Source organism: Neolamprologus multifasciatus, chromosome 18 (genome assembly GCF_963576455.1).
Source record: "Neolamprologus multifasciatus chromosome 18, fNeoMul1.2, whole genome shotgun sequence".
NCBI classification, from domain to species: Eukaryota; Metazoa; Chordata; class Actinopteri; order Cichliformes; family Cichlidae; genus Neolamprologus; species Neolamprologus multifasciatus.
In genome coordinates, this window is record NC_140456.1 from 6,957,418 (window position 1) to 6,967,723 (window position 10,306).

Genomic DNA, 10,306 nt, shown 5'->3' on the forward strand with positions numbered 1-10,306 from the left:
TTTAAAGCAATGTTATATGAGCTAATAAATACATCCAAGGACTCGATTCAATGGCTAAATTGAATGAATGATGGCAGAAAAAAGAAATGAGCACTTCCAAATTAATTATGATTTAATTATGACATTGAAAATGAGTTATAGTACTAAATGTGCAGGTGTCTGCATTATCAGACTTGGATCCGACTGGTTTGTCTGACAAAATGTTTTGTACTTCAACAGCCAGAATGTGATACGAAGGTAATGCCTTCAGGAAAATGCCTTCTTCAGAAGGAAAAATGAAAGAAAAACACCTCAATTTTGAAATAAATCATCTGATTCTTTATCGGCTCATTCAGTACACTGATGGAGTTAAAATCAAATATACTTCCAGTCTGTGAACACCATCAGATGACTCAGGGACAGATCATCAGTTGCAATAGTTTTCCATTCACCCTTGTTCCCTCCCTCCTTTTCTTCTGTTCTTCCCTGACTCCCTGCAGTCCAGTCATCCCTTCCAAATCCTGATCCCAACATAACTTCCCCGGCACACTCATAAAGTACAATTAACTTCTATCCCTCTGTCTTATAAATATTCATTAGCGCCAGCGTGTTGTCATTTTGTTCAAAATGATTGCAATCGAATTAGCATAATTAAACATTATCTATGGTAATGCTGGTGGACGAGCAGCCCTGGCGAGACTCCCTAGCCATGTTTCGATGTGTGTCAGAGCTACAGAGAAGCATGATGGATAATACAATTATGTTTGGGAGACAATGGGAGCCCTGTTGTATTGTTATTAATGTGCTCTGTTAATACCATGAATAGGCATGTCTGCAAGATGGTTTCGGCGTGTGAGGAAGTGAGAGAAACAGATAAAACGAGAGCTTCTCTGTCTCTTTCTGTGATAGATTTGTCTTTCGTAATGGTATATGCAGGATTGTGCAAGTTCTTGTGGACTGCAAAGGGAGAGCAAATGTGCAAAGCACAGTGGAAGTGAAACCTGTTTGCCAGTGTGTGATTATAGGTTTGCCTGATATAAAGTTAATATTGTCCTTTTATTAAATATCGCATCGATAGCTCTAAAATTACACAGAGGTTGAAAAGGTTTTTCAACAAATAACTGTGCAGTTTGAGAAGTTGTTATGATAGGTTGAGAATAAAAATGGTAGAAAATGATAACTGATATCCCCTATTTTCTGTCATACAAGCTCTAAAGAGAAATAATGGAACCCATAATTCATGTCTTGGCAATAATGAAAACTTTCCCCAAAACATGCAAGTGTTAACATGAATCTCACCAGAACAACAAAAAAGCGAAAAATGTGTGAATATGAGGAAGTATGAGTAACATTTTTTCCTATTAGTGGAAAAGGTTACACATGCTTTCCTATGCTTCTTTCCATTGTGTACTGATTTTATTTTTCATTTACTTTTATTTGTAATTTTCCTGTGTTTGGTAGCGCTTTCTTTAGAGACCTGACAGGTACGGTATGTGTCTGGATAACTGACACATACTGGTGCTCGTCAACACTCCCAGAGCAGTTGGTGAAAACTCACACGATCTGTTTAACCACGTACATGGGCCCAAAAAAAGACAATACTCTTGTTTATTTGTGTTCATGGACATAAACATGTTCTTATTTCATTCAGAGCTATTACAGTTAAACTGTAGTCTTTAGTGTAGGTTTTAAAATGCCATTTTCTAGATTTCGGGGGTTAAAAGTCCAACATACTTCCAGTTTAAATGCCACAGTTTCAGTTGTGCTGAGTATAATGAAAAAAGAAGAATGTATGTCCACGTACATGACAAAATAGATTGCATTTTGCAACTCTTTCATAATTTTCAAAGAAACTGGGGTTCCTTATGTAGAGTCTATTGCATCATTCACTTAAATACAGCAAACGGCACAAAATCAGAGCCGACTAAGTCATTTCTTTGCTTGTGTTTCTTGATTTCTTGATCACACATACTTGTAAAGCAGTGATCTTTCACACAGTCTTCGAGCTACTGAATGAAAGCTTTTAAATCAAAAATATTTTAGATAATAATTTGATTAGTTTTCATTCCTGTAATTGTCTAAATGTTTAAGAATCTTTTCTACTAAGAACTCCTGACCTAGAGTAGTGTAAAATGTTTTGTGCATCACAGGTTAAAAAGTAACATAATATAATTATCCAGCCCTAAGTTTAGAACCTTTAAATGTTTTTTGTCGATACGTGTGCCTACTTGCCTTTCTGTGCCATTCTGACTTGTGCAGAGCTAAAAATATGCCTGCTGTTGCAACTGGATGAATCCTGGGATGAACCCGTCCTCAAATCCTCATGTTTCTTCACGTGCGTTTGGGCGTTTCTGTCTGACAAGAACACTCCCTGTATGACCAAAAGCTAAATAAATAAACAGAGACACTGAATGACTCATAAAAGGGTGTGTGTGTGGGGGTGTATGTGTGTGTGTGTTAAAATTGTATTCTCATCCATTCACCACAATAACACAGACCTCACAGACCAGTGGCTCAGTGCCCACACCCATCCATCGTAATGAAAAGCAGTGTTTACATAGTGATGGTTACTTACAGACAGACAAGCTCACAGGGAAGCTTGATCTATGTTTTATACTTAACAGCAGCAAAAACTGAGAAGCGGGTGATCCAGCTCCAAAGTCAATCACTTGATCTACTACTGAGTCTCGTTTCGCTCATCACTTTTCTTGCAAGTGGAAAAATATCTGCCGGTGGAAGAAGAAAATTTGTCACAGCGTGTTGAAATAAGTGAGCCCATCGACTTTCATCTACAGGCGAAAACTAAAGCATAGTGGCTTTGAGCTACCCAGAAACATTTGTAAATCTATGTGGTGTAACTCGGGTAAATCAAATGACGCTTTAACCATAAAAGAGATGGAATGAAAAATTTCATGACATTGTCTGTAAACAGCGAAATAAATGCGCTCCTGATTAAACTCTCACCTCAAGAAAACAAGCAGATGTGTTGTGGGCAGCACGGTGGCAACAGTGGTTAGCACGCCTCACAGCAAGAAGGTCCTGGGTCTGACTGGACCAACTGGGTCTGACTGGACCAACTGGCTCAAGTCTTTCTGTGTGGAGTGTGCATGTTTTCCCACTGTCTGCATGGATGCTCTCGGGGCTTCACTTGAGTTTCCTCCCACATACTAAAGACTGTGATTCAAAATTGCCCATAGATATGAATGGTTGTCTGTCTCTCTGTGTAAGCCCTGTGACAGGCTGGTGACCTGTCCAGGCACCTGTACTGTGACCTGGACACCGCCTCTCGTCTTATGGTTGCTGGGATAAGCTCCAGCTACTCCACGACCCTGAACTGGATAAGCAGAGGAGAATAGACAGATTGTGTTGCATGTATCAGAATTGATACAACCTCTGCTGCCCATAGTGAGAACTGCATGTAAAATATTTACTGTCAGGGGCACCTTTAGAGGTAGAACAGCTGTTCACTTGCATCTCCAAGCCCGTCGACATTAGTTAAAGTCCAGATAAATGTGAGATTAAAAATTATATTTTCAATGGGGCATTTTTTTTTGCATTAGGATAAAAATGTGGCAGGTTGTGTAGCTTAGCCATTTTAAGCTAAATGAAGGAACAGAGACTACATTTTTTTAATCATCTGGCAAATATGAGCTATATTCATTCAGCAAAGCCAAAATAGCACGAAAAAAAACAAAAACATAACGGCAAAAAAATTCCCCAGGATTCTGTAAGGGTTAAAAATGTACTCAAGAAATGTCTGAAGATGTTTCTTTTCTACCGACAGCTTCAGAAAAATGCCAGTGATGTGATTTTAACCCAAATTAAAGTATAATGACAGCACTACAGAAGCACCGCTGTAATTGGTGTAATGCCAACCTATCTGTTTTGATCATCTCAGAGAGAAACGGAAAGCCTTTTCCAAAGTGTCCAAACCCTAACATAAATATGCTTATTCCACTATGACAGCAGATATTTTTATTTGATTACAGAAAAAGAACATGCTTGAAGATTCCTGCTCTGTGGAGAACATTAGGTACAGAACATATTGATCTGATATTATTACTTCTCATCACAGAGCTCATCTTATCTGGCAAGCTGTGACAAGACTGGCAGCAAGACATAAGAAGTACAAAAGACAGAATCATGCTGTCATTTCAAATCGTGTAATTGTCACAGTTAAACTATTCTGGCAGCTGCGACACCTTGAAATCATAGGTCAGTACTATAAAACTCAGCAGTCAGATGAAAGAGGCAGACCGAGCCTGTGGCCCGTTACTTTGCCTCAGAGTTCATAGAGGGCGTAATAAAGGAAATTATACTAATAACTGGTGGGGGGATATGCATAGCAGGTTATGTAATTGTACTCTAAATCAATCAATAAAGTCTTGACCTGGGAAATGAGCCCGACATTAAGTCGGGAGTTGGTTCCTTGGCACCTGCTGTGAGCACTGAAATGAAAATCAGCATGCAGTGATGAGGAGAAAGAAAGGCTGAAGCAGAGGGTCTATATATGATTGAATGACAGGACTGCAGTGTGCCCAATGCATGAATGCGGGGGGACTTGGTATATAACATAAATATATATTTCAATAAATACATGCACTAATTATATCTTGAAACCCCAAGTGATAACTGATTATAACTCATCGGCAGATGGATACTTAAATAGTACACTAAATTCTACTTGCTCCTTTTAGTAACATAACACTCCAGAGGATGTGTGAGCTGCTAAGTGGAAAGTCAGCAAGTCAGAAATCAGCAGTCGGAAAACACTGAAGACAAGCACGCTGGATTAAATTAGAGTCTTCAAACAATTCTTGTGTTGTCATTGTCTGCTTGAGAAGAGTAACTTTTGAGAGCCGGGGAAAGTGTTTTAGTTTCAAAATGTCTTGTTCTACATCTACCATGTAAAGAAGTATCAGATTTACAGTTAAAAAATAATGAATGGTATTCAAAAATGCTGAAATTCATCAAACAGCAGTAAAATAAAGTGAAAAATGCTGTGTTTTCACTTAACTTCTGATTAGCTCCTCGCTCCAGTTAATGGAGGTTTTTACATTTATTGTTTTGATTTAAAATGTTTTTATTGTCCTGTGTCTATTTTATGATTTTAGATTTTATTGTCCTCCTTCTGCATAGCTTTTCTGTTCATTAGTCCCCTATTGTTTTACTGCTTAAAGTTCTACAGTCTTACTTTGTCAGCTACCTGTAAAGCACTTTGAACAGAACTATAGAAAATGCTATACAAGCTTATGTTTAAGGACTCTTTAAATGTTGGCTTTTGAATACTCGCAGCATATTTGGGAGTGTCATAGCAGGAATAATATGTTGTGACTTAATAAATGTATGTGAGTCAGTGAGACAGTGTGGTGTGTAGTTGTATTGCATATATATTGTGTATATATACATTGTATATTCACGTCATTGAAAGCTTTACATGCCACCTACAAGGCTGTAATACAGTAGTTTGTGTTAAATGCATCTGTTTGTAGCTCTTTTCAAAGTCCAAGCAAAAGCAGAAATAAAGCAGCAAGAAGCAAACCTTTTCTGTTTGTATCATTTATGGAAATATTTCAAGGAAAAGAGGTTTGGGATTCATGATCTTAGAATTTGTTTCTGCTTTTTACAGATGATGTGCTTCTGTTGATTCATCGAGCCTTGACCTCCAGCTCGCACTAGGGCATTTGCAGCTGAGTCTGAAGGAGCTGGGATGGGAATTAGCACCTCCAAGTATGAATCCGTAGTTCTCAGCTAGAAAAAAAGGTTGGAGTGCCCATTTTTTTTTATCATAAACAATTTATTTGCTACCCCAAGTGCAGGAATTTAAGTATCTTAACCTTGTAAGTGAAGAGTAGAGCTGATGGCACACAGTATGGTGCAGTCTGTTATTGTGAAGAGCGAGTACAAAAGTAAAGCTGTCAATTTACCGGTCAATCTGTATTGTTACTCTCACTTATGGTCATGAGTTGTAGGTACGGACCAAACAAATGAGACGGCGAATACAAACCCGTCTTCCTTCTCTCTCCCCAACCGATCACGGCAGATGGAACCAACTGAGCCTGGTTCTGCTGGAGATTTCTTCCTGTTAAAAGGAGGTTTTTCCTTCTACTGTCGCCAAAGTGCTTGGACATAGGGGGTGATATGATTGTTGGGTTTTTCTTTATACGTATTATTGTAGGGTCTACCTTACAATATAAAGCACCTTGAGGCGACTGTTGTTGTGATTTGGCGCTGTATAAATAAAATTGAATTGAAGTGAAGTGGCAGAAATGAGATTCCTAGAATGGCTCTCTCTTAAGGATTGGGGGAGGAACTCAGCCAGTGAAGAGGGACTCACAGTAGAGTCACTGCTGCTCCATGTCAAAAGGAACCTCCCCCCTTTACCTTGATGCTTGGATGTTGAAACTTGGAAGTGATATCAGTCCCAAATTAGCGCATTAGAGAAAAAGCAAGGAAAAACAAGGTTTGTTTTGGTTCTTTAGAGAAGTAGAGCTATTCAGATATCCCTAGCAAAACAGCATAATATTCGTTTTTTGCACTTAAAAACACAGCTGCAGCACACTCATAGATATAGCATGGTCAATTGATTTTTTAGTGAGTCATAAATACACAATATTGGCACTACAGATTAGAATTTTGACATAAATAGTGTTTAGTGTTCACTGCCACCATCTTGGATTGTTAACTTGGGGTTGCGCCAACCAAACTCAGGTTTAATTTCTGACTCGGAACTCCGAAATTTTGACTTATTAAGAAAATCATTGTTAGACTGCTGCCCCCCCACGATTTGGAATAAGATAAGTAGCAGAAACACGACACCCATTTTTGTCTACAGTACGATGGAACAGCTGCTGGCAGGATTTTGTTATGTAACCTTTGTGATCCAGTCCAATCCATCTCCATAACCATGAGGCCAACTGGTTTCAACTAACAATCAAAAACCTCAGTATGAAAGGTTGAAAAAGGTCAGATCTGAAAGGCCCAGCCAAAATGATTGTCATAGGTTTGCAGAGAGAAACTACACACTCCTTCATAGGTCAATGAAGTGTTTCCTTTAAAGGTCAGAAATGTATGTCTTTTCCACCTACTTTCCTTCAAAGGCCCAACACACTTTTCTGATCTCTATGACACATAAAGGAGCTCTGAAAGTTTCAGCTTTGCAAACCGGCAACCACGTTTAAACTTCATGCTGGGTGGAGACTTTTGGAGTCGATGGTGTGACGATACCAGCAGCGCTTCAGCGGAACAAGCCACAATGCCACCACTACACAAATGGCAATAATCTCTCCATCAAATAAAAGGAAGAAAAAAATCTAATAAGCATATTAACGATGAGAGCAGAGTGAATTTTAATCACAGATAAGGACTTTATCAGCCTTTTGTGGGCATAAATCTATTCCACACTTCAGCTTGTCTGAAAGATATTACAAACTAGATTGAGCTTGTACGAGACAGGGAGGGAAGAAAAAGTCGTGTTCATTATGAAAACATTAGCTCCAAATTCATTTGTTTTCTATGCTAAAATGATTCCAGACCAGAATATTAATCCAATCTGCTCTGAATAATGAAATCATTAATATGAATTTATTAAAACGTGTGGACTTATCCTTTTAATGTCTCTGAGCTTTTTCTTTTTATATCAGACTACCTTTTAGTCCGTGCCACACAGAGAAAGCCCCGTGAGTCAGTTCTGTAATTAAGACACATTAACACGTAACACCTAACAGACTTGCTCAATTACCACAACGGCTATTAAATTATATTGGAGCTAGAGGCAGTGGAAATGGTGGTGTTCATTATGGAAACTGCTATCCACATATTTCCATCGCTGAGCAGCTTTATGAACTTATAAAAGATGCCAGGAAGAAAGGAAGGATTCTTTTTTTACACTGGAATTCCTTTGAATCCAGGTTTAAACATTATTTTTATAATAACAATAATATTTTGTCACTCTTGAGTAAAAAACAAAGACGATTATTCCAATATATTTGCATGTGTTGTAAACATCCAGCCCCTTCCTTTGTGTATCTAGGCAGGAAAGAAACTCTTTCACTGAAATTCTTGAGGTTGGATGGCGGTCCAGCCATGAGTTATGCAATGCAAATGTTATTATGCACTTAAAATAAATGTATGTGGCAGAAATGTTCCCTGGAACACTATTTTGGGGTTTTGTAATTTGGGGGTTGGAGCATATTTTAGAAGCCTCAGCTGTACTCACAGTAGGGTCTGTGGATGTGTTTAAGTCATAACAGCTTCATAAACACGGCACGTTCACAGAAACAAGAAAATGTTTTGTGTTGTAGCACCCCCTCCTGGTGGATGTTGTGCTTTACAGTGACGTGCCAGCAATATTATTTGAGAGGTTTACCTGTTGTTTGGTTTGCCTGAATAAAAATAAGATTAGCTGACGTAATGTAAAAGTAGGTTTTAGATAATATAAAAATGCAAGCAAGGAGCACAAGGATAGTACTTTAATGAGGTTTAGTTAAACAAATAGAAACCCATGCTCTCAGTCTTGTGGCACATGTGCATCTCATGCCAGTGCTATTTAAACACAAGCAGTGTTGGGAAGGTTACTTTTAAAATGTATTCCATTACAGATTACAGATTACATGCCCCAAAATGTATTCTGTAACGTATTCCGTTACGTTACTCAATGAAAGTAACGTATTCTTAACATATTATCATGCTGTTTACAACTACATGAATGTACTATTGCTGTGATTTATTACTATTACTGAAGGTCCGCGGCTCTGAACCGTAGTAAAGGGACCTCTGGCTAATACCTCGGGTTCCGTGTCGGGCTCATAGCTGAAAACTAGCTTTACTTTGTTGTCTGGGTCAACTTTGCTTGCAAGAGACAGAGAGAGGCATTGAAAGGCTGCTCCAACGGAACTTATTGTTTTTGGAGAAAAACAGGAACACGGTGTACAGTCGAGTCTTAATAGCTTACTTACAACTGGGCTCGTCAGGCACTCTTCTTGGCTGCAGTGGTTATTATTATATTTACATGCTTCCAGCTCCCGTTTTTCCTCGATGGCAGCTCATACTTTTCCTTTTTCTCCCTCCCTCGCTCACAGACACATAACGTGTATGGCAGTCCATTCTCCCTGCAGCACGGACTACACTGCCTATGATGCTACATTCTTTAGAGCTATGCCTGTAGCATTCTGCCTATTAGCTTAGCACAACAACAACAAAAAGGCCTCTCTCACCCAGGAAACACAGAGAGAGAGAGAGTCACCCTGTAACCATGACAACCGTAACGCTGCCACCTGGAACAACAGAACGTAGCTGTCAAACAAAACCCAAACAGTCCTGACCCGCCACAATATAAAACAGGGAAGTACCGCCGTGTAATCCATTTATTTCAACAAAGTAACTGTATTCTAAATACCACCTTTTTAAACGGTAACTGTAACGGATTACAGTTACTCATATTTTGTATTTTAAATACGTAACGGCGGTACATGTATTCCGTTACTCCCCAACACTGAGCACAAGTATATGCGATGTATATATTTTTTTCTGATTCATATAGTATCATGAGAAATATGCGACTGAGGATCTCACCAAGACGAAAAGGGAAGGTGTACAGGAAGGTAGTGAGGCCTGCTATGATTTATGGTTTGGACACTAACAAAAAGAAAGGAGGCCAAGCTGGTTTTGCAGAGTTTAAGATCCTAAGATGGGTGCGACCAGTATGGACAAAATTAAAAATAAGCACATCAGAGGGACAGACGGTTTGGAGACAAAGATAGAAAGACAAAGAGAAGGTTTAGATATGTGCAGACTAAGGATAAAGGATATATTGACACAACAGACAGGAAGAAAAGAGGAAGGCCACAAAGAAGATTCATGGATGTAGTGAAGGAACACGTGCAGAGGGAGAGGAGGGTGAGATGGAGGCAGATGATTCTCTTTGGCGACACCTAATGGGAGCAGTCGAAAAAAGAAGTAGAAGACCAAAGTTTCACATGTATCATCTTGTTTTTCCCAGTTTCAGTAAAAACACTATGTGAAGTAGGGCTGCCACGATTAGTCGACTAGTCACGATTACGTCGACTATTAAAATCGTCGACGACTGATTTAATAGTCGACGCGTCGTTTGAAGCTTTGTAAGATCACAAAAGACGCAGGAATAAGTAGTAGTATTTAAGAGTGTAATAAAGGACTGATACAGAAGATGGCAGCACTGCATGTACAAGGATGCCAGCTGCCGTTAAACCCCGAAGAAGAAGAAGCTGTGTCCCAGAATTCATAGCGCAGCCAAGCTCAGTTTCCAACAATGGCGGCAGCTAGTTAGTTTTAATATTACTCTTATTAT

The 10,306-nt window shown here is 39.0% G+C and overlaps 1 long non-coding RNA gene across 2 annotated transcripts in view; it reads left to right on the top strand.

Moving 5' to 3' along the window:
• Positions 1-8,624, top strand: part of LOC146497251 (uncharacterized) — a 169,353-nt gene extending 160,729 nt beyond the window's left edge. For both annotated transcript variants that reach the window (XR_014870598.1, XR_014870597.1), the window contains one exon: positions 4,677-8,624. This is a non-coding gene — a long non-coding RNA (uncharacterized LOC146497251). The remainder of the gene's footprint in view (positions 1-4,676) is intronic.
• Positions 8,625-10,306: the final 1,682 nt, after the last annotated feature.